Genomic DNA, 25876 nt, shown 5'->3' with positions numbered 1-25876 from the left:
GTAGAGTACTAGCATTGAGCAAAAGAAGCTTAGGGACAGCACCTAGGACCTGAGTTCAAGCCCCAGAACTGTCACAACACACAAAAAAAGATCTGATAGAATGTGATAGGATGGACAAGCTGGAGTAGGTTAGTGTAGGATACAACAGACTAGGATAGGATAGGTTATAGGATATAGGATGGGAAATGAGATAAGGATATAGGATAGGATATAGGGGAAGGGGGAATAACACAGTCAAAAAATCAATGTATATCCCACAAAACTTAAGAAAAGTGAGGGGAGGGTTAAGTTGGGAAGGAGAGTGAAAATGAGAAAGGGGTGACATTGATCAGGATACACTGTATTCATAAACCACTTGGTTGAATGGCAACTCTTTTTTGTACTAAGGGATAATAAAAATATTTTTAAAACAGAATAGGATAAGATAGGATCGAACAGGAGATAGGATAGAATAAGATATAAGATATAGGTATAGTCCCTTATTTGCAATATCTAGTATATGTATGAGTCAAGCGGAAAAGGTCAGATAATGTGATGTTAGGGAAATGAATCCTTAGATATGTATTTTAATGTTTTTTTCCTTTCATGCATTTGTTTCTAACGCATTTATAAGATTATTTCTTTGTAGCTTTGTATGTCCCTCCCCCACAGTATAGCCCTGCTTTCACTATATTTGTCAGTATAACTTGTAGAGGAGATGGGGAAAAACAAGTCGTTTAAGGATACAGGTGGACCTGTTGCAACAATGAGAAGTACAAGTTGTCATGTCGAAAACGAGCTTTACAATGTTGGTGTGGGGGGGGGGAAGCGGGGAGGATTAGGTGGGGGGTGGGGGGGAGGCTGGGAAGGGATGTGAAGGTAAACAAAGGAGGAGGCTGCAATGCTTGATAAGAAATGTACGTATTAACCTGCCCATGTAATTGTAACCCCTCTGTACAGTGTGTTCACAAAAAATTAAAAAAAATTTAAAAAAGATATGGGTATAGGATAGGATAAGGTATAATAGGATATAGGATAGAACAAGATATATGATATAGAATATAAGAAAAAGGAAATAGAATATAGGTTATAAGTCATAGGATGGAATATAGAATAAGATATAAGATATTTGATAGAGGATATGGATAAGATTGGATATAAGAAATAGAATAGGCTAGCACATAGGATATAAGATATAAGATAGGATGGATACAGGCTGTCACAAATAGGTGAGTATTCAGACAACCCAGAAGAAGTGTGTGCCCATCAGGAGCTAGGAATCAGGAATGGAAGGGTCCTGCTGCCACCTTCTCCTTGTTCCATGTCAATGTCTGCCGGCCATTGTCTGCGACAAAGGTCCCATCTTCCTTCACCTGTAGGTGACCAAAGACAAAGAAGCAGTTCCAAGAGAAAAAACAAGTGGTAGCCAAGCTCAGAGGCCAGGAACTGAGTAGCTCTTGGAGTGGGCCCTGTATGTATGGCTACAACCCTACATTGGTCTTCCCCACCAAGTTGTAGTGGCCTACCTATGTGTGTCCATGGCCACCTGAGGGATGTTAATGGGGGGGTGGATCTCTGTGACCCTGGGGGCCACTGCCAAGAATAATAATTTGACTAGGAGAGTCAAAACCTACACAGAGCACCAGAATCACATGTCCTGTGCCTGGGAGTCCAGTGAAGACCATGGCCTCTAGCCTCCCTCTGTTTCTGGCCAGTGCTGATAGGGAGGACAGGAGGGTGTGAGGAGGAAAGAGCCTCAGTGAGAACAGCAGGTCCCAGTGACCTATGGAGCAGAGTCAGAGAACTTGTGGGGCCCAGAGTCACCCATGTCCATCATGTTCCTTCCAGCTCCGTGAGGTACCTCCTCATGGCTCAGCCAAACTTTGTATCAGGCCACTCTAGCCACAGGTTCCCTGGAGAGTCGAGAGATTTGTACCACAGCCCCAGGTTTTTTGGCAGTGGGGAGAGGCATTCCTAAGAGTGAGGGATTCTGGGCCAACACTGAAGTCATTTCAGGGACTGGCCACAGAAGGGAAAAGGAAAGAGTAGAGACTCAGAAAGGGATGGAAAGCTCTAGGGGCAATGGCAGGGGCTGAAAGTACCCAGCCTATTAGGGGCATATCAGCCTCACAATCTTCAGGACACACCTTCTGTTACCCACTACAGCCCAGGGAAAGGAGGACCCTGGGGCTATAGCAGTGGAAGGACCATTCGGATTGACCCCATGCACAGTGGCTCATCTGCAAAGCACCCTCTTCCTCCAGCCCAGTGGTCTCTAGGTCCATCCCCAGGGAGCCCTGCACCAGAGCTAGATGGGCAGACATTCAGGGGTACCAGCCAATGGCACACCCCTAAGCCCCCCTTAAACAGGACAATCTTAGCCCACCACATATTGCTGGCCCCCTGGCTCCCTTTTTTTTTTATTATTATTTTTTATTTATTGTAAAGGTGATAAAGTTACATAAATAGGGAAATGAATGCATTTCTTTTTAGACACTGTTATTCCCTCCCTCATTTTCTCCTGCTTACCACTCCCCACTCCCTTCCCCCGCCATTGTAAAGTTCATTTCCAACATGTGTCTAATGAGTATCATTGTTACATTAGTTCATCCTTTGTCCTGCTGTAATCTAAAATACTTAAGACAGGTGTTTTCAAGCTCTCGTAGTATTTTATGTTATGACTAAATCTGTACCACCACTACTACCTCAATGGCTTTTCAAGCTCTTCTATTGTTCCTGAATGATCTATTTTTATTTATTTACTTATTTATATTTTTTTAAAAAATTAGCATGTTATTACAAAAAACATTTATTTAACATATTTGAAAATTTCCTATGTGTAATTTTTTAACTATACTTTAAAATCTTATATTTCATTATCAAAGTGAGTTGCCATAGCTATAAACTGAAAAATGAAAAATCTAAAATGAAACATGAAAAATAAAATGAAAAATGAAAAATAAGAAACAAAAAGACTACGTGAAAAAGAAAAAAAATTCATACCTGCATTTGTCTATTGTTTATGTAGCCGCATCAGGGATAAAACCCAGGACTTGGAAGTGGCGCTGTGGCTCAAGTGGTAGAGTGCTCGCCTTGAGCTGAAGAGCACAAGGATAGCGCCCAAGCTCAGAGTTCAAGCCCCACGACCGACAAAAAAAAAAATAAATAAAACCCAGGACTTCATGGATGGTAGGCAAAGACTCAAACATTGAGTGCAGTCCCAAATTTCTGTTAATTTTATAGTACAAAAATTATCATTTTTCTTTACTTTTTATTATTCATGTATTATTATTTTGGTTTTGGTAATGGGGCTTGAACTTAGGGCATGGGCGCAGTCCTTGAGCTCTTTTTGCTTCTGGATAACATCCCACCACTTTGCCCTGGCTCCCTTTTGAAGGCTGGAAAACTTTGAATTCTCTTCCCTTCTTGGGTTGTTTACTTGTTTGTTGTATGTGTGTGTGTGTGTGTGTGTGTGTGTGTGTGTTGGTACTGGGTGCTGTCCCCTTAGCTTTTTCCTCTCAAACTAATATGCTCTACCACTTGAGCCAAGCCTCTACTTTCAGCTTTTTAATTGTCAATTGGAGATAAATCTCTTATGGACTTTTCTGCCTGGGCTGGCCTTGAACCTTGAACCTCAGATCTCATCCTCCTGAGCCACCAGCACCTGACTTCTTGGGTGTGGGGCTTGACCCTGGCATTTCAGCCCTTGGGGGTCCAAAGACTTCCCTGCCCTGCATCACAAGATAACTGGCAGGCTGGGGTAGGAAGGAAAATGGGCTCTGTCTCCTGGTGTTTCCAAGGAGAAATTCTCGATGTTGCCTTCTGTGGACAGTGTTGGCCATCAGCCCCCATTCCATGGGCATCTCTAAGTAGCATGTGGCTGCTGGAAGTCTCAATTTCCTCTGGAAACATCTCTCCTTTTCCTCTGGAAAAAGGAGAGCAGGTGGTGTGGCGCTCATGAATATTCTAGATGGAGCCCAGCTGTCTGCCCTGTCACCTTCCAACCAGGTGACTTTGGCTCAGGAAACAATGAAAGCCATCAGACTGCTCATGCAGGACAGTATCAGAGTGCTCGGTGGCCAAAGGCCCACCTGACCCAAGAGCCAGATAACTACTGTGGTTACAATGACAGATACCCTGCTATCATGGTGACTCAGGCCCAGTCAGGGAAGCTCCAGCAAGAATCCACCCAAGGCACTGGCGGGCCTGTCATTCAGGCCTAATCCCTGCCTATTATCCGCCTGCCACCAACAGCTTTGTGCTGCCACCTGTCCTGCACCAGGGTGTTGTGAGAAGGAAAGAATGTGGTGGGTGGGGCAGATGGGCTGTCCTAGACCAGCACCTACCCACCATGCAGACAGAGGGCTGTGGGGAGACAGTGGACAGACACCTCAGGTCCCTCTGAGGGCCTCAGGAGACAACAATTCCTTCCTTAAGGGACCTGCACTGCTTGGTTCATAGTAGAGGTGTTAACGGATACAGAACCATTGAGAGACTTACAAACAAGCAAACAGCATGCCTGTGTTCAGACCCTGGGTGAGTGGAGAATAGCCATGCCTGTGGGGTTTTCCTAGGGTTCCACGACCCTCTCGAGTCTACTTTGCTTGTTCAGTGACTAGAAACATTTTAACCACAGGATCATCTGGCTTCTATAATTCCCTGCTCACTCTGGCCTATGCTCAGAAAGGGCAGGGCTGTTCCTATGAGGGAGAGGGAGAGGCAGTGACCAACTCCCAAGCCACTGAGTTCCCTGGGCCTGATGATAACTGAAGCTGACATTGTCTCTTGGAATACACCTGTGGCTTTTCTGAGGATCTCTCTCTTATTGTCCCCACACCCCCTCCCCCAAAGCCTTGACTTCAGTGGCTTCTCAGGACAGCCTCTGGTGTCCCTGCTCTTGCAAAGAGACACCGGCATGGGCACATCTCCCCACTGAGCTCCTGGAAGGGTTCTTCAACCAGCCCAGGGTAAATATGCCACTGGCGGTATTGTGAAGTCCCTCCCCCCAGTGGAGTGACATGGTGACATGGTTCCCTCTGACATGGGCAACAGTGCCCCACTACCTCGACACCTGCTCACTCCCTTCTGCACAGATGAGTCCCTCCTGCAAGAAAGCTTAGTGATACTAAGGTCACAAAATTGTCTATCCAGGGCTGTGCCTGGGAGGGGGGAGGGATGTGGGATGGGTGGGACAGGTAAGAGTCAAGGCAGTGCAATCACAGGAGATGCCCTCCCCCTGCAACTCAGGGTCTCCAAGCATCTCAGTTTCTCAGCCACAGGACTGAGCCCCACCCACCCACAGCAGGGACCAAGCCTGGTGTCTCCCATTCACTTCTCTACACCAGATCTCATCATTGCCAGGCTTTAACTGTCTCCCCTGGCCTGGGGACCTGAGGGCTAAACTTGGGACCCAGAGGGTGCAGAGTCCTGCATTAGCTAGGAGGGCCAAGGAGAGACTTGATGTTTTTGTGGCTCTGGCTCTGGATTACAGCCACAGGCCTTAAAAAAACCTTTATACAGGGCTGGGAAGGTGGCTCAGTGGTAGAGTGCTTGCCTTACATGCCTGAGGCCCTGGGTTCGATTCCTCAGCACCACATAAGCAGAAAAAGCTGGAAGTGTCTCTGTGGCTCAAGTGGTAGAGTGCTAGCCTTGAGCTGAAGAGCTGAGGGGCAGTGCCCAGGCATGGAGTTCAAGTTCCATAACTGACAGAAAAATTAAAAAATTAAAAAAATAAATAAAAAAACCTTTATACTGCTAGCTACCTTCCTCAACGTTGTACCTCCGCAGAGGCCTGGTGGACTTGGGGCCCGAGGGGTCTCTGGTATGCCCACCCCTGTGTCTCTTCCACTGAGACTGAGCCCTCAGGGCTGCTTTGCATCTGTCCTGGCTCTATCCTGACTCCTTGAGCCCCTAATGGCCCTCACTGCCCCCTCTTCTCTGCAGGCCTTAGTTTCCTAATCAAAGTGTGTCAAATCCACAAGAAAGTAGCGGCACCAAGCACATAGCTCAGGTCCTGAGGTTTCAGGAATTCAGTATCAGTGTTGGGAGGAGCCCCTTTCTGTGATCCCTGAGGCTTTACCCGGCCTTACCCAACCAATACCTGTGGCTATAAGTGGAATCTAAAAGACACACACACACACACACACACACACACACACACACACACAGCAGGCAGGAAGGCAGAAACAGAGATCCAAAGAGACAGACCTACATCATAGCAGGTCACCCTGAAGACCCTGCTTCCTATAGTGGGCCTGGCATGGTAGGCTGCTGGCAGCCCCTACCTGGGCACTGGATGCCAGTGCAGTGTTCAGCATGGGTAAAGAAAGGACATCTATCAGGCACCTTTTGTATACCAGATGCTCGGAATCACATGCTCCACTCTTCCATGAGCAGGACTGGAGGATGTGGAGGTCCTGTGCCCAGTCAATGCCAGGAAGGCAATGCTGAGGGCGAGAGAGGACGTGAGGAGACCCATGCTAACTGGATTTGTCTTCCCTGATGCTCTTTGCCCTAAGAGGTAGGAAAGGGAGACTTTCCTTCTTTGGCCACCCCCTCACTTCCCTGTCTCATGCCTCAAATGTTTCTCCATTCAGTTCTCATAGCTTAAACCTAGTGTCCCCTCTCCTGGGCAGAAAGGGTAAATAGGTCCTGAGAAGTCCCTGGATTGCCCATCCCCGTGACTCATCCATTGAGTCTTCCACCTGTAGATAAACGTGGCCCGGGATATATGGTAGACACTATGTCCTACAATCAGATACTAATTCAATCTAGACCTTCCCACACCTCACCAAGGGGAAATCACAGCTCAGAGAGGAAGTGGTTGCCCATGATCAAGCCATTGTCCCTAGGCAAGCGCACAGGAGGGCTCAGAAAGAATGTTAATTGCACTCTTGTTTTTGTAGCAAAGCCCTGGGCCCACCGAACTGTCTCCATCAATAGAGGGGTGACTGAATAGAGAAGGAAGTGTGCCACAGCTGGGATGGGGGAGGGAGGATTTCTACAAGCTTGGGCAGGTTGAGCCTGTGAGACACAGGGGGAGGCGAAGACAGCCACTGGCTCAGTGAGGCCCCGGGAAGGATCCCAGTGATGCTTTTGACAGCCTGGCAAGCCCCAAGAAGGGCATGTTTGAGACAATTGGAAAACTCTGAATGGCAATGGGGCATTAGATGACCTTGAGTGCTAATTTTGCTAATACCTGAATAAAATGGCATGAAGGGAAAGGAAGTCCCATCCCCAGAGGTCTCAGCAAAGGAAATGGTGACATCTGGGATTTGCTTTCAACATTCTACTGGGGCCAGAGACCTAGAGGACCGAATATCAGACACCAGTAGATGAGGGCAGGGGGAGGGGGAGGACTGAGTACTTTGTATCTTTCTTTCATGTATTTAGTTAGAAAGAGTAGAAATTGTTTTGCTGACTTTCTTTTTTTTTTTTTTTTTTTTTTTGTCAGTCATGGGCCTGAACTCTGGGCCTGGGCGCTGTCCCTCAGCTCTTCAGCTCAAGGCTAGCACTCTACCACTTGAGCTACAGCACCACTTCCGATTTTTTCTGCTTATGTGGTGCTGAGGAATCGAACCCAGGGCCTCATACTTGCAAGGCAAGCACTCAACCATTGAGCCACCTTCCCAGCCTGTTTTGCTGACTTTCTAAGTACTTTTAGCTCCTACCAGCAGATATGGGGGTTCATTGACTGGACAGAATCCACGAGTACAGAACAGGAACACTTGTTCAGCCAGTAACACCTCTTTTTCTTTCCAAAATGCTTTCTTCTCTTGAAGACAATCTGGTGGTTCTCTTAGTGTGGGGCCTGCCTTTTGCCAGAAGAGGCAAGGCTTTGCCCTCTCTGATGTCTCACACAGCAGGCTGAAACTGGCTCTTTCCTGAAGTGTCCCCAGCTGAGGGTTCTGGGTCCAAGAGGAACATATTCAGGGTCCTGACTGGGGATTCAAGGTCAGAATGCTTGAATCCCAATCTCCCATCACCAGCTGTGCAGCCTCCAGCCCGCTGTGTACCCTTCCTGCCTCAGTTTTCAGGTCTGTACACTCAGCTACTCGGGGTATCACCTGGCAGTGCTGCTGAAAGGACACGAGACAGTATGCACACAGTGCCGCCATGGGACTCTGTACACTACGCGCGTTCGATATTCAGCTATTATCATCATCACTATCAGCGGTGCCTGCCAGGACTCCTGAGGCTGATCCATTCACTGTATTTCCAACACTCAGCTCCACTGTCGAGCTTCCCCCTTTGCCTGGGTAACTTTGCAATTAACCCCCTTCTTGCTGTTGCTGGCGACCAGGACTCCCTGGCTGTTGCAGCTCACAGCAGTGTACCTAGTGTCCCAGTGGGAACTAAACAGGGGAACAGCTCTAACTTCAGAAGGCAGGAAGTCCTTGGTGCAGGTGGTCCTTTCCTACTCTAGAGATCCAGCATAGCCCAAGAGTTCAGCCCCCAGCAGACAGTGGCAGGACCCCCCCCCCCCTCACAGAACATGTATCATTCCTCTGCAGAGGTCAGGGCCAGGGCATCTCATGCTTCCAAGAAGTCTTGCCAGGGGAATGAGATTGGACAGAAGGCAGGAAGGAGTCCATGGAGCACCTGCTAGGGGCCACTTCTGGACTGTCTGCCCTTCCCATCTAGTTACTAAATGCACAGAAAAATTAGCACCTACAATAGCAGCCAGTGCTGTGTGTTCAGGCTATCTCAGGATCTATATTGCTCAGCAGGGACTCGTAGCATCCCCATTTCACAGCTGAGCAAAATGAAGAACCCACAGACATTGGCAAAGCCAGCATTGGATATGTTACCAGCTGGAGTCTAGACATGGATGGACAAGGTCAAGCTTCAGAGAAGGAGCTAGCCAAGGTCCACTCAGCTGGAATGACCCAGCCAGAAGGAGTTGGTGTTGCTTCCTTCCCCACTGGCCATCTTCTACCTCTGGTCACTGAGGGCAGTGAGGGAACCAAGGGTCCAGTGTCCTTGCTTTAATTGGAAGAGTCAGAGGAAGCCACAGCAAAGCTCGGCGCCATGGTTGCCGCCTGCCGGAGGCCCTCAGCGGCCACAGGATCTGCAGTCATGCAAATGATTAATGTCAGCTCTGAGGAGGGCTGGGGTCCACAGGAAATTGGAGTGGATGAATTTAAGAGAGAAACTCCTTGTTTAAACAGAACTACTTTAGAAAATAAATACTGCCGAACTTGATGGTAAATACAGATATTTGTGTGGAATGGAGGTGGAAATATGAATTTAATAAAGCTGGCGGCACGTGGCCCTACTCTAGGGCCTCTAAGTGAGTGAGGGTCTAACATCTCAGAGCAGGGTCGGATAGCCTGGTGGCCAGGGACAGCTTTACCATTCTGTGACCTTGTGTCCCCTCCTAAACCTGGGGGCAGGGGACGGTGGTCAACAAACTCTGCTTATGACAATTGTGAAGCTTGTGGCCCTGTTACCACATGACTCCAATCTGTCACTGTGGCAAGATCATTCCAGAGTCTAAGGCTTGGTTCCTGCTGCCTCTCCTGCCAAAATGCACCCCTGAGGTTCCCCTCCTCACTATGTCTCCCAACTTCCACAACCAACGTTCCCCTCTCCTCCAGGAAGCCCTCCCTGTGTGGCTATACCCATCAGCTGCCCTCAGGCCTCTCCTGGCCAGGTAGCCTTTCTTGGATTTTTTTTCACCCCTACTGAACTGAAGGTGACACTAGAATTCTAGAAGTTAGAAGAAGCTTCCCAGGGCTACATGGAGAGCAAGGGTCAGAGTGCAAGTGGCCGGAGATCAGCGTTGTGGCCATTATAGGAATAAGGTGTGGAGGATGACCACTGCCCAACCTGTGGCAGGTAGCTCGGGGACCCCCTAAGAAAGAGACAGTGTGGAGTGGCATAGTGACCGTGGAAATTGAAATCCACCAGAGTCCATGTGCACCCCTGGTGCTGTCTCTGCTGCTTGGGGCCTTAGTGTGACAGTGTAAGCAGAATCATCACCTTGGGTCTGGCCACATACCACCCTCCCACCCCCACCCAGCACGGCCCAGCTGGCTGACTGCCCCTCTTGGCCTTGAAGGCAAGGCCTACCTGTACCTATTCTGAATATTCAGGTTGACTGATACCACCCCACAGAGGCAGTGTCTTGGAACACCCCACTATATTCTCTCTCTGTCTCTGTCTCTCTTTCTCTCTCTCTCTTTCATGCATGTGTGTGCATGAACACACACACACACACACACACACACACACACATCATTGGGTGAATCCTACCATAGAGCTGATCCCATAGGCCATAGCCTATGGCCAGAAGCCCTGGCAAATATTCCAGCAATTCCAGGCCACATAGATCAACAAGGGCAGGCCTTGTGCAAGACCTTTCCCACCCTGCACACAAGTTACTGGGGGTAAGATAAGGCCTGGCGCCAGGTGGCTGGAGGATGGTGCACTGGATGGCGTTGATCACAACCTGCTCTGCTCCTGAGTACAATGCTTCTCCTCCCTGAGGATTTCAAGTAGCTGCTGGCTCTACCTTCATTTTTTGTTGTTGTTTGTGTGTGTGTGTGTGTGTGTGTGTGTGTGTGTGTGTGCGTGTGTGTGTGTACTGGACTGGGTTTAGTACTCAGGGCCTTCTACTCTTGCTTGTTTTTTGTCACTCAAGGCTGGTGCTCTACCACTTAAGCCACACCTCCACTTCTGGCTTTTTGGTGGCTAATTGGAGAGAAGAGTCTCATGGATTTTCAGGCTGGCTTTGAACCTCAGTCCTCAGATCTCAGCCTCTTGAGTAGTGAGGATTACAAGCATGTGCCATCAGTACCTTGATTGCTACTTCCACATTTGAAGTAGGGAGACCATGAAACAGAGCGGGGAAGAAAATGGCCAGGAGCCTTCAGGGCAGTTCCTAGAGACTAGACCCTCCCATACTTTATCTACACCCACCTTCCAGAACACACAGAGAGAGCTGTGATTTCAGAGTGCTACTAAACCCAGTAACATACAGCACCCTTTTCTCATATTAAAGACTGAAATATGTGAGGACACTACCCCACCCCAGGGGAAGGGTGGCATCCTCCAGTCACTTGAGTACTGATACGTCAAGGGCTCATCCTTCACCCCAAGGAGATGCAGCCTACTAAGGACAGAGCAGCCCCACTTAGTACAAGGGTACTCTGTTAACATCCTCAGTTACTTGGCACCCTGCGCTGGGAGACAGGTCCTGGGAGCTGGGCCCCTGGAGTGTTAACACATACTGGACACGATGATTTACACAGCCCTCCTAATCCCCCCCGCTGGGCACCCTGACTCATGCAGCCTGGCACCCCTGCCCATGCAGGTGGACAGACATTCACCGCCACGGCTGCACCACTGCTTTGCTTTTTTTTCTTTTTTTTTTAATAAGCCTGCCTTGAAATTTGTCAAACCATATATTGTTCCAGCACACGGCCCGTCAGAAGAGCCTGCTGCCAGATGGGCTCCCCCCACACCCCAACACTTGCTCCAGGCAGCAAAGTTACACATAGGCTGCAGCTTTATGTCAAACCTTTAAAAAGGGGTGGGGTGGGGGTGGGGGAGAAGATGGAATAGAAATTCTTTAAAAAAAAAAAAAAAAGACCTGAGTCGGAGTCTGAATAGGCAGGTCTATGACGGAATCCAAATCCCAGCTTGCGAGTGCCTGGGGTTTTCATAGGAAAACGCAGCCCAGTGGTAAATAAAACTTCCCACTTGTCAAACCGTTCATTAGCGAGGTGCACATAATTTATGTACTTAAGAGCTGCCTTCAGCCAAGCTATCACACGGCACGCATGCTTCATAGGTGTTAGTGTTTATGTGGACAGTAAATAAATGTCAAACACACACAAAATCCACTCTCCGGCGGGCGCTGACGTGGCTCCATCCATCATCTCCTGCTGGAGGCGCAGGCTGCGTTGCCAAGGCCCACAGGCTGCCTGGCCTGGCAGCCGAGCTGGTGGGGGCGGAAAAGGCTTTGTTCAAAAAGGGAATGGTTATGTGTGTGCATGTGTGTGTGTGGGAGGGGGGAATCCCTACCTGTCCAAAGGTGGGGGAGAGGGAAGATCTCCAAGATCCCTCAAGAAGGCTGAACCCCAAGATTTAATCTCTTAACAGAGGTCATCCATCCACATAAAGACCAGGACTCCTCTGGCCCAGGGGAAATTGGAAGGACCTCATACTTTCCCAGTTCGGCCAAGACCACAGAGCCTGGAGACACCTCAGAGGCCGGCCTGGATCCTGGGAGCTAATAATAGCCACACCATGTGCTGGGACCAGGCCCAGGCCCTGTTTCCATCCATTAACTCACTGGCTCCTCACCCTGCCTACCAGGTAGGTCTTGTTTTTTAAGGTTTTGAGCTATTTTTAATAGAACTTTTCAAAACTGTTTTTGTAATGCTTTGACAGGCTTCACAATTGAAAATGCAGAAGCAGCAGACATTCTGGGCTAGGTCTCCCCCGCCCTTGCCCCCTCCCCACTTATCCCAAAGGTAGATTTTCTGCTGATCAGCGAGTCATTAAGGGATAGTATGTACATAATAACATTCCCTCCTACCCTCACAAGTAAGTTTCTCATCAAGCCCCTCTCTGTCTTTCTCCCTGGGGGCCACACCTGATCTCAGTTCTCTGAAGATATAGAAGGCTGTCCTGGCTTGCTTACATAACGTTGTAAGTATCCTATCAGGTAGGTACCTTCATTCTCCACTCAAACAATAACTAGCCAGCGCCCTGGCACCCATTCTGAGTGATGTGGGTGTGTATTTGTGTGTGTGTGTGTGTGTGTGCGTGCGCGCGCGTGCGTGCGCACTGCACACACAAATGTTAAATTGAGTCCCCTCCACCAACCCATATGTTGAAGTCATAACTCCCAGGAATCCAGGATGTGACCTTATTTAGATTTAGGACCGCTGCCAAGGTAATTAGTCTGGGTGATGTCACAGCAGAGTGAGATGGATCCAAATCCACTATGACCAAGTGCTTACCAAAAGAAGAAAGGTGGACACAGACATCTGCCGAGGAGAACAGTACAGGCTGATGGACACAGACAGGTGGATGCTCCGCCACAGACCACTGCGGACCATCAGGAGCCAGGACCAGCTGCAGAACCTCACAAAGAACCAAGGCTACCAACACCTTGACCTTGGACACACAGCCTCCTGACCGTGAGATGGCAAAGGTCTGTAGCCACTCAGATTGTGAGATTTGCTTCCTGTAGCCCAGGTACATAACAAGGAGCTCTGAGGGTCTGGAGCTCTCATCTCCAGCACGTCACACCCCAAGGAGGTGGCTGAGGGGGAAAATTTGGGGATTGAATGGGCCTGGAGTTCAATGTGGGCCTCACCTCCCTGGGGTGAGCTCTTCAGGTCATGAGTTCTGATGGCTCTCTGAGCTCAGTCTATTAATCCACACAACAGGTCAATAACAGACCTGCCATGGGGCTGTTTCACCTGTGACAGCTACCATCCTCATTTCTGGAGAAGGCAGTCATTGATACTCTTCAGAGATAAGCATAATGGAATCCATTTCCAGAATGATGGTGATGCCTAGCCTGGGGGAGGAAGCATCGTGGTGAGCCTCACCATGGTGAGGTACCTTGTCATATGCAGCCAAGTGTATCACCCTATTCTGCAGGTGAGAAAATCACCTGAGAGAGGGAGAAAATTGGCTCAAGGCCACACCAAGTCTGAGGCTCCTGTCTCTCTAGTGTCCCTACCACAAACTTCATTGATCTTCTCTGCCCTTCCCTTACAAAGGCCACAACACTGGATCTTTACAGTATATATCTCCTATAGCCAGATGGCCTGTTAGAAGCTGGCACTTGTCTGGCTAGGGATGATGTATCTGTTAGCCATGACTGCAAAGATGCTGCATAACAAATGGCCACAACAGTTCAAGGACCATCCAATCATTAGCAATACAAATTGAGTAGAGCTTTGTCTGGAGAGCTTGAGGCTCAGCTGAGTTTTGGCTGAAGCTATTCTGGGGAAGGCTGCATTAGGCAGGGCAGTCTGGCAGTCTCATCTACTGGCACATTTGCTCCCCAGCAATCTTGGAAGTATAAAAACATGAAGCAAGCTAGCTCCAGTGGCTCACACTTGTAATAATCCTAGTTACTCAAGAAGTTGCGGTTGAGGATCACAATTCAAAGCCAGTCCAGATAGACAAATCCAAGAGACTCTTTATCTCCAATTAACCAGCATAAAAGCCCAAAGTAGAGCTGTGGCTCAAGTAGTATCACCAGTCTTGAGCAACAAAGCCAAGCAAGAGGCCCTGAATTCAAGCCTCAGTATAGGCACAAAATGGAAGAAGAGGAGGAGGAGGAGGAGAAGGAGGAGGAGGAGAAGGAGAAGGAGAAGGAGGAGGGAAAGGGGAAGGGGGAAGAAAGGTGAGGAGGAGCAGGAGGAGGAGGAGGAAGAGAAAAGGGTGAAGGAGAAGGAAAGGAGAAGGAGAAGAAAGAGACATTTGTATTTTAATAAGAACTTTCAGAAGGGTAGTGACATGTCAGGTCCTATAAACAAGTGAGATGTGGAGACACCTCAGGTAACTTCAGATAAAAGCAGTCAAAATTCCATGTCTAGGGGCTGGGAAGGTGGCTCAGTGGTAGAGTGCTTGCCTTGCATGCATGAGGCCCTGGGTTTGATTCCTCAGCACCATATAAACAGAAAGCAGGAAGTGGCGTTATGGCTCAAGTGGTAGAGTGCTAACCTTGAGCTGAAGAGCTGAGGTACAGTGACCAGGCCCAGAGTTCAAGCCCCATGACCAACAACACAAAAAACAAAACAAAACAAAAAAAAACTTCCATGTATAACCTACAACATTAATTGAGAACGTTGAAAGGGGTGACACTGAGCAAGATATCTTATATTCATAAACTGCTTTGTTAAATGGCAACTCCTTTGTACAACTACTTAAAGATAATAAAAATACATTTAAAACCAGTTTGGGAGAGCTAGGCAAGGACCAATGAGTTTTTCCCAATGTCAGGACTAAGGGAAGCCCCAGAAGCAGTGAGAGTCATGTCCATGATGTGGCAAGCGCTCTGTGAAAATGATCCTAGAGTCTAAGTGTCTAAGTTGACCACAAGCTAAACGGCAGACTTCACATCATCTCAGTCTGCACAAGGGGAGAACTAGGTTGTTGCAGCAGCTGGGGATGGTGTCACTTCCACCTTCGCTGGAAGACACATTCCCCACTTCTCCCTCCATGCTTCACGTAGTGCCTCAGCACCTGCAGCATCCATAAACACGTGCCACCTCTGAGTCAGGAGGTGAAGGGTTTAGAGATGGAGACTAGAACCATAAGGAAATAGAGTCGCCCCAACGTTGAAGAGCAGACTTCCACTTGCAGTTGAGCTGTTGCAGGTCCCCTCTGACCTGTGGCCCACATCTGTGCCCCTTCAGCACAGAGGCTCTGTGGATGGGGCTATGCCCACTGCATATCAGACACAGACACATTGGGGCATCCGTGTCAGACAGGAGACTGAGGCTGATGGGATGTAGGGGCTGCAGAACTACATGCATAGGATTCAGGCTTTGGTGACAAGTGACAGAAACCAAGTGCAAGTAGAGAATAAAGATGTGTTTAACTGAAGAGGCAGTGAGGGACCCAGGAGAAAGCCCTGGCTACTGCCTGGCAGCAACAGAAGCTGCTGTTCCAGCTCGAGTGTACACCCGTAGTCTCATTCAAGGAAAAATCTAGAGGGAGACCCTATAGGGCACCAAAACATAGTAGCAGGGCAGACCTCTTCTGGCCCTATACTGCCCAGTCCTGGACCATGGACATTTGAAGGCTCTCCAAATACAAGTGATAGAGCACAAAACACAGCACTGACATATTTCAACTCCTATATACCTTGGCAGATAGCCCAGACCCCATGCAGTCCCTGCCCACTACAGGCCACATTCCCATTCTAAGCCACACCCCCACCAGGCCACACCCAATCCCATGCCAGCCAACCACAAGCCATGCCCACTTCTGACAATACCTCAAGTCAAGCCATTCTTCACATAGGCCCACTGTCCCGGGGCCACCCCACATCCTCCGAGTCCCTGTCCTCCTGTGGTTTCCCCCAAGCACTGTATGTTCTACTGCTCTCCTCCTCCATGTTCCCCATTCAAAGTCCTACCATGGCTGCAATTGTTCTCACTTCCCCACTGAGGGACTTGGAGGGAAACCTCAGCTGTTTCCTTAACAGAATGGAGCATAGTGTATGCCGACGGACCAACCTTTCAGTTCTCCTTCCAGCCACAGTCCAGGAGTATTGTCTCTGTGTTATTATTAATTGAACCCCATGACATACATCTAATGTTTTTCCTTTCTTTTGAGACCAGCTCCCCAATTTCCTGCAGGTTCCTTGTCCCCTTCTGCATTCTGACACAACGATCCTGAGGCACTGGCCCAGGTCACACCATGTTGAGCTCCTACATGTGTATGACTCCAGTCCACCAATCAGACTTTGTGCCAATGTCTTGCTTTTTTTGCTGACCTCCCAGCAGACACAAGTTGCTCCAGGTGTCCAAACCAGCTGTGGTTCTGCAAGAGGAGAAACCATCTATGAATAAAGCTGGTAGAAGGAGAGGGCAGGATTTGAATTGCTTGACTGAGATGTGCCTGAAGGTGGCATACTCCAGACTCAACTTCAGGCTTGGGTTTCTAATACCATGTTAAGCTAAGTCCCAGATAGCCTGGAGACTCAGTGAGGGCAAACTTGAGTAGAGGTTAAGCTCAGGGAATAGACAGGGAATAGAGCAATGACTACTATCCACTGCCAACAGCCTCACAGCTCTGAAGGCACTGAAGGATACTTGCTTCTTGCGTGTGCAAGACTGTGAGAATGTGTATATGTGTGAGTCAGAGTGCATGCAAAGAAGAGTACGTATGGGGGCTGAGCATGGTGGTACATACCTATAAGCCCAGCTATGTGGGGGATGTAGGTAGGAGGATGAAAGCTGAGGCCTAGAGAGACTCTATCTGAAAAAATAAAAGGGCTGAGGACACGGTTCAAATGACAGAGCACCTAGTCAAGTCTAAACCCTAGTACTGCCAAAAAAGAAAGAAAAAGGGAAGGAAGGAAGGAAGGAAGGAAGGAAAAGGAGGAGGGAGGGAGAGGTGAAAGGAGGGATGAAGGGGCATGCTTATGTGTAAACTAGCATGCGTGCAGGTGAGCAAGTGTGTGCTATGCATGTATGTGAATATGTGCGTTCTGGAACTCCCTGCGCCCCAGTGGAGGACACAGACAGCCAAAGTGGACTGTCCAGCCCTGTGGAGAGGGAAAACAGGAGGAGCTGCGCTGGAGCCAGAGCATCATGCTGTGTCTATCCACAGATCATATGCCTCCATCTCATCAGAGGCGCAGCTTTTAGCTAGCAGCATGGAGACACACGTGTCTTTAGCCAGCAGGTCGCCCTTCCCCATGACACTAAGAGGTGGGGCTCTTACCACCACTTACCCTCAGTGGGCTCCATGTTGAGCCCTCATCCTAGCTCCTACACCACTGAGAAGATTGTGGGGGGACCAAAGGAACCCCCCCCCATTTTCCTCTTCTTTTTCTCCTTCAGGACAGGCAATGTCCATGTTGGGTTTACATGCCTGAAGATGGCATCACTCCACTTCCTCCCATGATGCCTAGCGGTGCCACGTGGGGTAGATGTGCACTGCCTGAAGGGCAAAGGGAGTCCGTGTGCTCTGCCAGGACTCCTCTTAGATCCAGAGCTCTGGGACTGAGGGAGAGTTGCCCCAGTTTCTCTGTCTGTATAGAGAGGGGTGCATCTACTTCACAGGGCTATCCTGAGGATGGTGACCTTATCTTGGTGGACCCAGGAGAGGTGAGAGTGTTTGTGGGGACTTGAGGCAGGGAAGCTGTCTCAATGTACCCTGCCTTGTGGCACAATGGTTTCATTAAAACTGTCATCAATTGGGAGAAAATGAGGAAGCAGGGACAATGTTTAAAAAGAAATGTACTCATTACCTGACTTACGTAACTGTAGCCCCTCTGTATATCATGTTTATAACTAAAGAGAGAGAGAGAGAGAGAGAGAGAGGTGGAGAGAGAGAGAGAGAGAGAGAGAGAAACAAAACTGCTGCACCTGCCTGCAATCCCAGCTATCCAAAGAAATTGAGGCAGAAGGATCTAGGGCTCAAGGCCAGCCTAGGACATCCGTGGATACCTTGTTTCAAAAAAAAAAAATAAATAAAAACAAAAGGTCTAGGGGCATACCTCAAGTGGTAGAGTATTTGCCTAGAAAAAGCAAAACCCTGAGTTCAATCCCCAGTCCTGCAAAATAAATAAATAAATAAATAATAGATTCATGCACAATCCTATCGTACTCTGTTTAGGTACTCCCAAATTAGCAAGTCTATATGAAACTCAGCTTTTTCCTGAAACCCTAAGTCCTGCGCAAAGGGAACTTAGAGAGAGGATAGTCATGATCAGGAGTTAAATAGCAGTCACACCTGTATGTGTATGTGTGTGTGTGTGTGCGCGCGCGCGCGCGCACGTTTGCATGCATGAGCACCTGTGCCAGTACTGAGGCATGAACTTAGGGCTTCATACTATTGCATGGCCTTTTCTGCTCAAGGCTGTGGCTCTACCACTTAAGCCATGGCTCCACTTCCAGCTTTCTGTTGGTTAATTGGAGATAAAAGTTTTACACCTGCCTGGACTGGCTTTGAACCTTGATCCTCAGATCTTAGCCTGATGAATAGCTAGGATTACAGGCATGAGCCAGAAGCACCCATCCAGTTCACATGTGTGGGGTTTTTTGTGTGTGTGTCTTTCTTTGTTTTGTTTTGTTTTTGTTCCATCTTGGGGCTCGAACTCAGAGCCTGGGTACCATCCCTGAGATTTTTCACTCGAAACTAGAAGTCTACCACTTTGAGCCACAGAACCACTTCCCCTGAAAGTTTTCTGGTGGTTAATTGGAGATAAGAGTCTCATGGACTTTCCTGCCCAGGCTGACTTCAAACCACAATCCTTATATACATGAATAGCTAGAATTATAGGCATAAGCCACCAATGCCTGGCTTTTTTTTTTAACCCAGACCTTCCTGACCCATGGGGTACACAAAACTAAAGTGAAGAACCCCTGTCTTCAGATATCCCTCATCCATCCAGGCTTGGGCTTGCTGTGCACCTCCGTTCTGTACCCTCCTGCCCTTATTCCTTTCCTACAACTCTCTGCCCTGTCCAGCCAGGGCTGCCTTCTACCTCCCAGCCTAGCCAGGTGGCCTTTGTACAGGGATGCGTTTGCTCATCTCTCCAACTTGGCTAATTTCTATCCAACTTTCAAACGTCACCTAGCCACAAACAATTGTGCTCTGACTACTTGTGTTCTTTGTCCCTTGCCCTTGTCCCTTGGGTCTGTGCTGTGTCTGGATCCCCGCCCCCACTCCCACCCAACAGCTCCCAACAATGTTGAGTCATCTCTTATTCCGAACCAGCAATTTTTTCCAAGTTAATACTTCTTGATTGTTGCTATAAATACGGAGTATAGCGGGGTTACAGTTACATAAGTCAGGCAATGAGTACATTTCTTTTTGGACAATGTCACCCTTTTCCTCACTCTTTCCCAGTTTTTCCCTCCTGTCCACACCCACCAGTTGTAGAATTCATTTTCTACCCAGTGTCTAGTGAATACTACTGCTGCATTTGGTCACCCTTTGTCCCTCTATTTCTGTGTCCCCTCCCTCTCCCCGCACAGCAGCAAAGGGAAAAAAAACCTCTGTTTCCATTTCCTGGAGTTCATTTTGATAAATATTATTTTATATGATCAGATACACATAGGCATTGCACTGTTGTGTTCTTTGCCCAAGAGAATATTTCCCTTTGGTCTCAGTGTATGTGGATGCCTAGAGTCAAAACATAAAAAGGGTATGTTGAGTCCATTTGAGAACATCTGGAGATATTAATGGCTGTCATGACTTGGGGAGCAGAAGCCACAATGCACACGATGTCCCATCACAGAACGTCACCCCGACGTCAACAGCTTAAGGGGAAGGGTGCATCCAGAGGTGCTGGAATAGGGTATTGAACAGAACAGCAGGCAGGGCCCCCTCAAAGTCTGAAGCAACTTCCCCCATTACTGGTCTTCTTTCCTAATCCTTTTGTCAGAAGACGGCCAAGGAAAACACGCCAAGTCCCCACTGACCAGAGCATGCAGCCTTGCAGAATTAGGTTTCATGGTAATTAGGCCCATCCGGTGCATGTGCGGGGAGGCCCAGGCCTTGCTGCTCTTGCCAGGGCGCTGCCCTGGGGACACAGCAGGAATGGGTGCCCAGGGATGGGACGAGGGGAATAGATACTGAGAGATAGGGGTGATGGGGTGCTGAAGGGGAAAGAACCGTGGCTTTGGGGTGACCGTGGGACTAGGCCCAGTTGCAGACCAGAGCAGATCTCTGATGTCCTAATTGGCATAGGTCTTGGTGAATGACAGGTGGCTGGCACCTTGGCATCCCAGGTTCCAGGGAGAGCAGCTCAGGAGAGCAGAGGCCTAGGGCCAAGTGAAGCTGACCTGGCTTCTCTACCCCTTCATTCCTTCTCCAGATAGCTTCCCTGCCTTAGCAACTCTTTTTCAGGAGCTTCCTCTTCTCTCTCTTCCTTTTCCATCTGTATTCCTCTCCTTTCCACCTCTAGGACACTCTCTCTTTCCTTGTCTCTAGTCATCTGTTGCATTTCTGTCTTGAATCTTGCTGCCTCCTATTATGGCAGCCTCAGACACAGCAACTATAGAGCCTGCCTCTGGCCAATGGCTTGTGACCACTGAAATGGAAAGCTGTGGTGGGCATCAGGGCGCTTGGGCACCCTAAGTGTCAAGTCTTCCCTTGTGTATCAACTCTTTTGTGATAGAGGGCAAACTGGTCTCGGATCCTTGGTTTCTCCCTCTTCTAACAGGAACAGTGACAACCTTCAGAGGGGCCTGTGCACAGAAAGTAACAGCAGAGGCTTGACAGTACACAGCACTGTTAACCTCAGGTTAAAACTAAAGCCTGGGAACCTAAGCTAAGAATGTAGGACAACAAAGGTTTATGTAGAGACTTCATTCTTGTGGCTGGCACTCAATGGTAGAGAATATTCAACATGTACAAGAAGCTCAGGGACAGCGCCCAGGCCCAGAGTCAAGCCCCACGATGGACAAAATTTTTTTTTTTAATTTGCAACAGCCAGACTCTGGTGGCTTACACCTGTAACCCTAGCTACTCAGGAGGCTGAGATCTGAGAATCATGGTTCAAAGCCAGCCTGGGCAGGAAAGTCCAGTTAATCCCCAGGAAATAAAGTGGCACTGTGGCTCAAAGTGGTAGAGCACTAGTTTTGAGTGAAAAAAAAGCTGAGAGATAACACCCAGGCCCTGAGTTCAAGCCCCACGGCCAACAAAAAAGAAAATAAAAGAAAGGAAAGGAGGGAGGGAGGGAGAGAGGGAGGGAGGGAGGGGAAAGGAAGGAAGAGAGGGAGGGAGGGAGGGAGGGAAGGAGGGAGGAAGGAAGGAAAGAAGGAAGAAAGGAAGGGAGGGAGGGAGGGAGGGGAAAGGAAGGAAGAGAGGGAAGGAGGGAGGAAGGAAGGAAGGAGGAAGAAAGGAAGAAAGGAAGAAAGGGAGGGAGGGAGGGAAGGAGGGAGGGAGGGAGGGAGGAAGAACAGCCAAGATGGTGACCAGCGTGGAGGAAGAGGGGTCTCAGCACAGAGCCAGGGGCCAGCATACCCATGTGCTTCCCGTCATGACAATGTCACGTATGCCTTGCCCTGCAGGCTCTAGAGATGACAGCTGAGAGCTTGTCATCAAGTTCCATGGAGACGTACTGGATGAAGTTATAATTTGTACAGACATAATCCTAGAGTAATAAATAATAATAATACAATGCTATAATAATAAAATAGTGTTATAATGTGTGTATTTATAATTTGTATAGACATAATGTTCCACTGGGAACCCAAATTCCCATCCTGTGGGGCTCTCCTGTGAGGTTTTTTGTGGACACCTGTTAGAGTGTGGCTCTGGTGTATCCCTATCGACAGGTGCTTCTGGAGATTTTCCTTGGGTCGATGGAGTTTGGGAGAGGTTCTCCTCGTCCTGGGCCTAATCCTGCCTCTCTGTGGCTGTTGCTGCAGAAGCTCAAGTCTCCAGTCTGAGTCCTCCCTGGATGTTTCCAGAAGGAAATCTTTTCCAACAGAGCAGCCAGTCACTGGGAGAGGAACCTGGAGTGGTAACATCAGGCATCCACCATTACTGGGGTGACAGATGCTGGATGGGCCTGAGCCCCCAAGCTCTTCGGTCACAGGATCCAGGAAATTTCTGTTTGAAAAAGCTTGGAAACCAACTGAGTCTGGCTGATGATTTTCGCATCCATAGAACAGAGGTGACCCCAGCTTCTCCAAGCCTGGCGTGATGGAAAATGCTGTTGTGTCTGAGCCTCAAAGCCAAAGTGGCCTGACTGGCAGTCAAACAGTTCCTGAAACTGCTTTTGTGAAAAAGCACTGACTCTTCATTGGGCCCACAAGTTAACTAAAGAGAAAGCTCAGCATTCCTGCTTTCATTTTGCATCTGTCTCCTCTTCTGTCTCTCTCTCCTGCAACCACCTTGGGTCCCAAGAAAGACAGCATTGATCCATGTACTATGACAAAGGAACAAAAACTACACCCAAGCCAAGCACTGGCAGCTCACACCTGTAATCCTTGCTACTCAGGAGGCTGAGATCTGAGGATTGTGGTTCAAAGACAGCCTGGGCAGGAAATTCCATGAGACTCTTTTCTCCAATTAACCATCAGAAAACAGGAAGTGGCACTATGGTTCAAAGTTGTAGAGCGCTAGTCCTGAGCAAAGGAGCTCAGAGACAGCACCCAGGCCCTGAGTTCAAGCCCCATGACAGGGGTGAGGGGTAGGGGTGGGTCAGGGGTCGGGGGAAGCCTACACCCAAGGAAAGGAACTGCAAAATCTTGCAGGGCAGACCAGCCACTGAGTAAAGAGGAGGCTGCTCCCTGAAGGAGGCTTGTTCCCTGGTGAACTAAGTTGTTCCCCTGGAGTAATGACAACTTCTCCAGGACCCCACACAGAACCACAAGAGAGACAGTGTTTCCATTACACCTGCGATTGAGCTTGTGAATATTTATGCATGCCCCTTTCTCTTTTCTTTTTGTCTTTTTTGTTTGTTTGGTTGGTTGGTTGGTTTGGGGTTTGGTTTTTTTGGGGGGAGGGGAGCTTGGGGTTGTTTGTTTCTTTGTTTGTTTTTGCCTGTCCTGGAGCTTGGACTCAGAGCTTAGGTGCTGTCCCTGAGCTTCTTTTGCTCAAGATTAGCACTCTACCACTTGAGCCATAGTGCCACTCTCAGCTTTTTCTGAGTCATTTATTAGAGATACGAGTCTTACAGACATTCCTGCCTAGATTGGCTTTGAACCACACTCCTCAGATCTCAGCCTCCTGGCTAATTAGTATTACAGGCCTGAATCACTGGTGCCCAGCTCCTGAGCTTCTTTTTGCTTAAGACTAGTGCTCTATCATTGAGCCATAGCTCCACTCTTGGCTTTTTCTAAGTAGTGTATTACAGATGAGAGTCTCACACTTTCCTGCCCAGACTGGTTAGAACTGTGATCCTCAGATCTCAGCCTCCTGACTATCTATGATTATAGGTATCAGCCATCAGCACTGGGCTGTGCCTTACTACACCAAGCTGCATACTTCATTCTCCTGCCCCAGTTCTGCATCAATTTAACCCTAAAGCTCACACGTGACTGGAAGGTGGGCTGAAGTGCTCACTTCCCCTCTTCCCAGGGCTGCCAGTGGCATACCAGTCAGTCTCAATCTCCTTCCTTTTGCTCACTAGCACTTGTCTCTTTATTTGGCATATAGGGACCTAACATATGCAGCCCCTGGAGTGAGGCCTCTGACCTCTGGTTCCGGCAATCAGAGGTCAGAGGTGATGGCTGAGGACCCAGACAGCTCAGTGACAGCCTGGGCAGACACCTGGCCAGTAGCTGGAGTGAGGATGTCTGGACAGGACAGACATCTCCAGATCATGCCAGTCTACATGCGGTTACTGGTGCAAAATCAGCCCAGGCCATGGAGGAGACTGGAGAAGGGTTAGAAAGACGGAGAGCAGAAAGGGCTAGGCAAATCACCATGGGGGAGGGGAGCAGGCTCCTCTAGGATGCCCACTGATCCTTACATTTCAGCTACCTTCCCAGCATAGCCTGTCATCTGTGCCCACCATATATGTGCCTCTCTGTGTCCTGTGGCTCGCAGAAATACAACAAGCCCTGGGCTTGCCCTCCTGGACCCATTGTGGCCTGCCTTAGACACTCCAAGCTTCAGGATCTTCTGCCTGGTGACTATCTGTTTTACCTTCAAGACCCAGATCCAGTGTCACCTCCTCCATGAAGCCTTCCTGTACTCTCCCCACTGATTTTGGGCTCCTTGTCACAAATGTCTTAGAGATCCCTTTCCCCACAAGCTGCCCCTTCACCTTGGCAGGGCCCCAGGAATGGACCCCAGTGGCAGAGGGAAGTATGACCCCACCACTAAATGAGGATCTGCTCCTGAGGCTGTAGCCAGAACCTCCAACATGGCTAACCCACGGAGGCATTTCTTTATTAAAATGAAGAAAGAAAAGAACAAATGCCGGAAAATCGACATTCTTGGAAGCAGCTTACACCCAGGCCGACTGAGCAGGCGGCTCTTCCCCGCTTGCTGATTTTTCCCGTCTTGCTCTATCCTGGTCAGATATTCAATACTTCCTTTTGGAGAACACCATACATTTGTTTGACTTGCAATATTGAATTTGGAGGCTGTTCAGCAATTTCAAATTTCAGGAGTGGGGCAGTGGGGAGACATTGTAAATTAAAAAATTCTTTCCTCTTCGGTTTCTACCCAAGATTGTATATTTTTTGATGGCAAAATTAGGGATTAACTATAAACATCTGTTTGTTCAATACTGGCGTGGTTGTGAGAACAATTACTGAGGCCATTGGCGTGGGGGAAGGGTATGCAGGCTGCAAGTCTGCAAGGGAAAGCGCTAGGCTTACTATATAGAAGGTTCTGGAAGGTTGGAGAGAGAAGTGGGGTCCAGAAGGGACAAGGAGCAGGAGGGCAAAGTCCAGGAATGGAGACCTAACCATCCTCTCTCTCCCTTGCCTTCTGGCCAGGCCGTGTGTGTGTGTGTGTGTGTGTGTGTGTGTGTGTGTGTGTGTGTGTGTGTGTGTGTGTGACAGTCTTGGGACTTGAACTCGGGGCCTGGGCACTGACCTGTAGCTTTTCCACCCAAGAATAGATTTCTACCACTTGAGCCTCAGTTCCATTCTGGATTTTTTGGTGGTTAATTGCAGACAAGAGTCTCATAGATTTTCCTGCCCAGGTTGGCCTCAAACTGCGATCCTCAGATCTAGCCCCTTGAGTCGCCAGGATTATAGGTGTGAGCCACTGGGGTCCAAGCCTTTCCACTCCATCCTCATGCCTGACTTCATTACTTCTCTAATCTCCTGCAGGGATGTCCTGAACATCTACTACACAGCAGGACTCAGGACACCACTATGGGCAGGATAGAATGGTGGCTGCTCTTCCTTGTGTGATGGAAGTTCTCAGAATGGGTTCGTGGCAGTGGCAACAGGCAGGTGTCACACAAGAAGGACAGGGAAAGCTGTGCCTCTGCATGATAACTGTTGGGGTCTACACTAAAACTTCAGAGAAAATTACCTCTGAGCAGAGCTTGAAGGATACAAAGAATAAGCCAATCAAGGGAAGTATGGAGAAACTTCCAGGCAGCAGGGGAGGCCTGTGCAAAGGTTCCGAGGCAGGGAGAATATATAGATTTGATATTAAAACAGGGCCAATAACTGGGCACCAATGGTTCATGCATGTAATCCTAGCTACTCAGGAGGCTGAGGTCTGAAGATCATAGTTTGAAGCCAGACTGGAAAGAAGACTT

The sequence above is a fragment of the Dipodomys spectabilis genome, unplaced genomic scaffold, assembly GCF_019054845.1.
Source record: "Dipodomys spectabilis isolate Male_0828 unplaced genomic scaffold, ASM1905484v1 ptg000098l, whole genome shotgun sequence".
NCBI lineage: Eukaryota > Metazoa > Chordata > Mammalia > Rodentia > Heteromyidae > Dipodomys > Dipodomys spectabilis.
Note: the sequence above shows the minus strand (reverse complement) of the source record.